Here is a 6730-nt window from a genome sequence, read left to right on the forward strand (position 1 = left end):
CTATTACTGTGATCAAAAATTGAATGGGAGGAATTCCCTGTTGGTCCAGTAGTTAGGACTCGGTGCTTTCACTGCCAGGAAACCTGGCAGTTCAATGCCTGGCCAGGGAACTAAAACTCTGCAAGCAGTGAGATGTGGCCCACCCCCACCCCCCAAATGTTGAATAGACTGTTCAACAGGAAAAAACAAACGAACAAAAAAACTGCCAAGAAACTAAACTTGCCTCACAGTGTTCATCTATGGTTCCTATTCTTCTCTTCCCCTGCAACAAAAATTTGTTCAATATATTGTAAAGCACAGAAAAATGAGTAATATACACAAAAAAGTAATAACCAGATGAACAGATGGGAATATCTTAACAGCCTTTCAAATAAATGTTGATATTCTCTTTTGATGCTATACCAACCTCTATTAGCTGCAATATACTGGAATGTATCAATAAATCAATAAACCTTATCAAGAAACCTTGTGTTCTCTATTACATTACGACTCAGTGGTCTAGCTAGAACTTTGGAAGGATTTCTTATCCCCACATGATTTTCATGCACTGGTGACCTGGAAAATACTTGCTTATAGAATCATGTTGATCTTCAAATACTGACATATTTTATTACATAGTATTTTAAAAACCATGTTCATTAACATCACCAATATCATCAGAAAACTTTTTTAAGATATTAAGCTGTGAGGAGCACAGTTGCTTACTAACACAAATTTTACAAAATTCTAAGTTTCACTTGAAAATTAGAACTTTAACCACTGCTCATAAATACTGTCAATCTTTTCCTTTTAAAGCAACAGGTTCACTTTAGGGAAAATGTAATACCCAAGTCTGAAACACTTCTTCAGTCTGTCAAGCATTCTTTTAAGTAAAAACAGAGTTCATTAAAAAAGTGGCTGATTCAGCTTGCAACTCAAATAATCACACAAATGCTTTCCGTAGAGACAACCATTATACTTCAGTAAGGAGCGAAAAAAAAAAAAAGAAAAATATTTTAAGCATACTTTCTATTTAGTTATAGTATACTAAAATAATGTGTATAAAGTTGACGTTTGATTTTTTTTTTTAAACTTCTTCATCAAGTGTGTTTAGGTTTTCTTTTTTAAAGTGTGGGTATATGGCAATGAAGAATACAGACAATGACTGCTAATACGGTGTGGTACTCTGACCTGATTTAAGATGTCAAGCTTTATTGACTTTTGCTTTTGTGCTCTGGTACAGCTATCAATACAGTGAAAACGCAAAGGACATCTCAGTATTACTGTAAAAAGTTTTCTACTTGTAGATTCCCTGCAAATGTCGAGGCAATCCTCAGGATTCCTTCGACCATTCTTTGAAAACCACTGAGCTAGACAATTTATTTGTTCACAATCACAATTTTCTTCCTTAGTTCTCATTCACATCTTAGTAGGAATCTTAAAAATTAAGTAACTTAATCAACTTTACTTGGCACCAGCAATGCTAAAGGTGAAGAGAAGTTTTATCATAAAGAACAAAAAATACTACCCGTTAGTGTATTTTATAAACATTTATGAATAATACTGCACTGAATCCTCAACATCTCTAAGTAGTATATGCCATCTTTCCCACCAAGGAAGCAAAGAGGTTAGGAAAACTTCAGAAAAGAAGTACAAATTTTGCCTTAAAATTCACTGCACTGGTAAAAATTACAAGTGATACTAATTTTCTTCATTATACTTATCTGTATTCAAAGCACTTTTGTGTAATATCTCAAGTTCAACAATTTCAAGAGCAGCACAATAATAAATGCACATGTTTATATACCTTATTACCATCCTCTGTTATTATCTATACAGTACAGAATTCAAGATTCCTGAGGGATTCCTCAGTTTTGCTATAGCTACTGAAGAGCTTAACTACAAATCTTAGAAGCAGCAGACCTAACTATGCTAGCATAATGTAGTCTCACTACAACCTTAAAACCCAAGGTGGAAGCTGGATGCAATATGCACACCACTTTGACACCAGCATACTATTAATTAAACAAAAAGAGCTTTTATTTATAGTCCTTATTCCCAGTATCTAAGAACTTTTAGAAACTCCATTTTTTTTTAGAACACAGTGACTTGAAAAATATATTCTAATAAGGAAAAATTATAGAAAACACAGATAATTAGAATTTTGAGTAACATTTTCCATTTCCTCTTTAGAAGCTTTTGCCAAAAACTGCTATTACATGGACAAAACAGATTTTCTTTCATCTTTGTTTCTTTCCCAGAAGGCAAAGAACAGGAAAGCAACAGGTAGAAGTGATCCACCAAGAGAGCAATTAGTCCACCGTATACTTTCAAAATAAAGTTACTTAGCAAAATGCTAAGTTTTAAATACAGGAGAGAAAACTATTTTATTAAAAGTACAGATTTACTGAAATAAATACTCAAAGCAACTACTGAAAAACTCAAGAAGCAGCTCTATCATGTAGTAAAAGTGATGATTTCAAGAAATCAGTAGTGGTCAAAATTATGTGTAACTGCTTTAAATGGATGCTCTCTTCCTTTAATATCTTTAAGTCTACCTGTACAAGTTAAAACCTCTCACCATCCACCACTGGACAAGACCACTTAGTGCACGCTCAACTACAAAATTACAAAATAGTAAAAGCACAAATGTTAAGCATTAGGAACCAGTCCAATATAAAATCCAAAATCAGAACACTAGATAATTATTCTGTAAGTTCTTAATAGACTAAGATTCTTAATTTAAATGTGAACATATTTCTAGTACTTGAGCACATCATACACAATTTTAGACTTAGTAATATCCCAGAATATTGTTCTACATAGTAAATTCCAGATGGAAATTCTTCAGTTCATGTGGCAAATATACATCCTTTTTCTTTTTTTGGCCTCAGGGTATCTTGTGGGATCTTAGTTTCCTGACCAGGGATTGAACCCAGGCCCTGTGCAGTTGAAGTGTGGAGTTCTAAGCGCTGGACCACCAGGGAATTCCCCCAGTATTTTTTCTTTTGATAAGTAATTTAAATATTATTTAAAACCCTGGTACATTTCCTCAAATTGTCATTTCTTTCTTTTATAAGTTTTAAGGCTGGCTCCTTTAAAAAAGTTTGAATATGTTGATCCATTATTGATACAATGAAAATTTTTTTAAGACATTACTGAAATAATAATCAGTTGCTATGTAGCCTTTATTTGACTAATATCAGTAATAAACACACTAGTATTAGGAAGTATGGAGAACTGATATTTCTTTTTGTTAGTGATCTACTTTAAAAAGTGATTTTAATTTTTTTAAGGCAGCAAAAAGTTCCTGGTAACTTTTCTTCTATAAAACATAAAATATAAGATTAAAAGGATTGGTCTTAGAATCCAGTGACCAAATAGGTTCAAACAAACTACGAGATTAAACAGCAAGCCAGTCTTTACTGCAAATAGATAAATTCATTCTATTCCTTGTACCTACTGCTTCCATTGTATTCATAAAATTTCCAAAGGACTAATAAATGACTTAAAAGTCTTTTCATGACTTTTAAGTTCTCAAAAGGTAATAATTAGTACCTTTTAGTACTACTGCAAAATATTTTAAGAACACTGAAAAACATTAGCTTCTCAGCACAAGGGCAAGTCATTTGCAGATGTCTAATATTACAATGAATCATTACATAAGCCAAAATATGTTTCTTAACTTTTTCTAAAAGAAATCCAATTTGAAAAGGGTAAATTAAGAGTCTTCAAAAATGATAGGAGAAGAAAAAAAAATCAAGGCATAAATTTAGTTACAACCTTATATGGTCTCACAAAGTTTATAACCAATCTTTATCAAGATTTTCTATAGACTGAACATGTGACATCATTGCCATAATAGAAGACAGCTTTTGACTATTCAGTTCATAAATACTAAACTACTCCCCGTGTCAGTCAAATCTAAACACTACAGATCAATAACCACTCCCTCTTTACCAATACATAACCCTAAAACATGAAGGAACTGGCAACCCACTCCAGTGTTCTTGCCTGGAGAATCCCAGGGACGGGGGAGCCTGGTCTATGGGGTTGCACAGAGTCGGACAGGACTGAAGCGACTTAGCAGCAGCAGCAGCAACCCAAAAACACATTAAGTCTTTGGGAAAATGATACATGCATACCAATAAGATCCTGATATTCAATAATAAAACTGTCTACTTACACTTTTGGAAGAAAAATAAATGACACCTTTGAAAAATTAACCAAATTCTATTTGTATGAGATCCATTCCCTATTTAATTTCACTGCCTTAATAAACACTGATCAAATACCTACAACAAAAGTCAAAGAAAATTGAACATGGATAATTTCTCATCCAAAGCTTAGACTTTATATTTAAAACAACATGTATAATTAGTTGCTATGTTATCAATCTCCCCAGCAGCCTTCTACCAATATTGAATTATATCAGAGGACACACTTGATAACACCCTCCTTACATGGTGGCTCCTTACCATGGGGATTCTTTCACTTTATACAGCTAAGAGGAAATACTGAAACGCCACAGTACAAGATTGCTTTGAGGATAAAAATCAATCTGTAAAGTTAAAATGGCTCCAAAGCCAATGTGGAAAAGTTTCTTTTTGAAGGAATACAAAGATCTCTTCAAATATCATCTCTTTTAAATATTCATTAGTTAATACCAAATATAAATGCTAAATACGGCATGCATAGGCAAGGTTCTAGGAACGAAGATACAGTAGAGAATAAAATGGATCAAGTTCCTACCCTCATGGTACTTACATTTAACAAACCAGTATTGTCTCTATGTTAAGATACTATGCCTGTGTTTCAGGGCATACAAACAATACATGGAGTTTATAATTTAGTGGGATAACAAAAAACAGGTAAAATAACAGACTGCAGGAAGCGATACTTGTCATAGAAGAGACGATTTTCATAGGGTGGGGGAGGGTGGGTGTTAGGGGGCAGAAGGAACAACAGTGTCATGAACCCATACCACATTTTAAAATTAACTCAGTTTATTATTGGGTTCTTCAGTTGTATTCCCATACCTGGCACATTAAAACCAAACTGGATACAGGTGTTTCAAAGATTTACTTTCTGGCTTCTTCAGATAAGGGAGTCTCACAATTTATTATGAATGACAAAAAGAAAATGCAAGTGAAACCACCTTCACAATAATGCAGAGACCAAAAGTATGGATGGGCTCAAATAAGACTATCATTCACGGCTCTGTGTCCTTAAAGTTATTTAACCATTCTGAATATCAACTTCCTCTCTTAAAACCTGGTAATGAAACTACCCAAAGGGTTCTTCTACACTGACTAAGGTACTTATATTTTTGGAGTATGATGGGACGTCTATCCTCTACAAAATGTAATAATTCACCATAAAAACTTCGTATTTTTTCCTCCAGCTTCCCTACTGTGGATAGACTGCTGCTGCTGCTAAGTCGCTTCAGTCATGTCGGACTCTATGCGACCCCATAGACAGCAGCCCACCAGGCTCCGCCGTCCCTGGGATTCTCCAGGCAAGAACACTGGAGTGGGTTGCCATTTACTGTCCTTCAAGTCAGCAGGACCACTGACTAGTTATCTTATCTTTTCTAGGCCTCAGTTTCCTCCACCGTAAATTCAGAGGGTGGGAGTGGATGATCTAAATAGCCCTTTCCGGCCCTTAAAAAGTCCCATGACTACATTATGACTCAAATACTATTCAAGGTTCAGCTTTCACGAGTGATACCAGCTTTAAGTTAAATGAACGTCTCCCCTTTTCATGTTATCTCTTGCTAAAATTTTGTTGAGCAAGTCCAAACAGCACTCTAATTACAAAATAAGAGGATAAAAAAATGAATTTTCGAGTTGAAACCTTTAAGTTTTATAAGAAATATAAATTATATTTTAGATGTGTATATAGTAGATGCTATGCTACTAGCAAAACAAAAACCCAATCAGCTTGAATTTTAAAATATTAAAATCACAATCTTCATTCAGTGTCAACTTTCTACCCCGTTAAAACGTGATTTCCCATTACCGTAACACACAACTGCTCATCTTCACTCCGAACAAGAGCTGCAGGGCAAAAATGTTCTAAACTAGTAAGAGGGAGCAAGCAAATCGTCAGCTTTGGACAAAACTCAGCAAGGACAGTCTTTTCTCCAAAAGCTATCAGTGTTTTCAGAAGAAAAACTAGGATGGCTAGATTCAATGGGGGTAGTTTTAAATAATATTCATGGTGCTGACAGTCAGTGTTAGGACATCTCGGATTTCGGACCGAGATGTCCGAAAAAGAGAAGAGGACAAACTTCCTGGATTTTCTTTCCCTCTCTAAGAGAAAGAGATTTCCTCTTGCTGACGATGGGAAAGGCCCCTTTAACAGTTTTTCTCTTCGCGGTGGCTGCTGCCAGATTAGGTGGGGCTCCCTCCGCTGCCTTCCTCCTGCCACTTCCCGCAACAAATGGAGCAAACCAGCCCGGTTTCAGGCAAACTTTTCCCCTGTCAGGCTCGAGCCCGCAAGGCGCCGGGGAGTGGTTTCCCCCGAAAGCTCTCCGCCCCTGCTCGGGACTAGGGGAAGCTGAGTCTCCGCAAAAGACAACTTTCTGGTTTCCGTTCTAACTTCCACTCACACCCGGGAAGGAACCGAGGCGGCCGGCAAGGGGGCTCCGGGGCGGGGAGATGAGTCTTCCGGCGAGGGACGGCGGGCAGCTGAGAGGCAGCGGCGGCCGCGGCCAGAAAAGAGCAGGCGGGTGGGGGGGTCCTCGGGC

The 6730-nt window shown here is 36.4% G+C and overlaps 1 protein-coding gene across 1 annotated transcript in view; it reads right to left on the reverse strand.

Moving 5' to 3' along the window:
- Window positions 1–6724, reverse strand: part of RAP1B (RAP1B, member of RAS oncogene family) — a 43710-nt gene extending 36986 nt beyond the window's left edge. Inside the window, exon 1 of the mRNA XM_010841563.1 lies at window positions 224–6724. The gene's annotated coding sequence lies outside the window, so the exon portion shown is untranslated. The remainder of the gene's footprint in view (window positions 1–223) is intronic.
- Between the last annotated feature and the right edge of the window lie 6 nt (window positions 6725–6730).

The sequence above is a fragment of the Bison bison genome, unplaced genomic scaffold (assembly GCF_000754665.1).
Source record: "Bison bison bison isolate TAMUID 2011002044 unplaced genomic scaffold, Bison_UMD1.0 scf7180017864163, whole genome shotgun sequence".
NCBI classification, from domain to species: domain Eukaryota; kingdom Metazoa; phylum Chordata; class Mammalia; order Artiodactyla; family Bovidae; genus Bison; species Bison bison.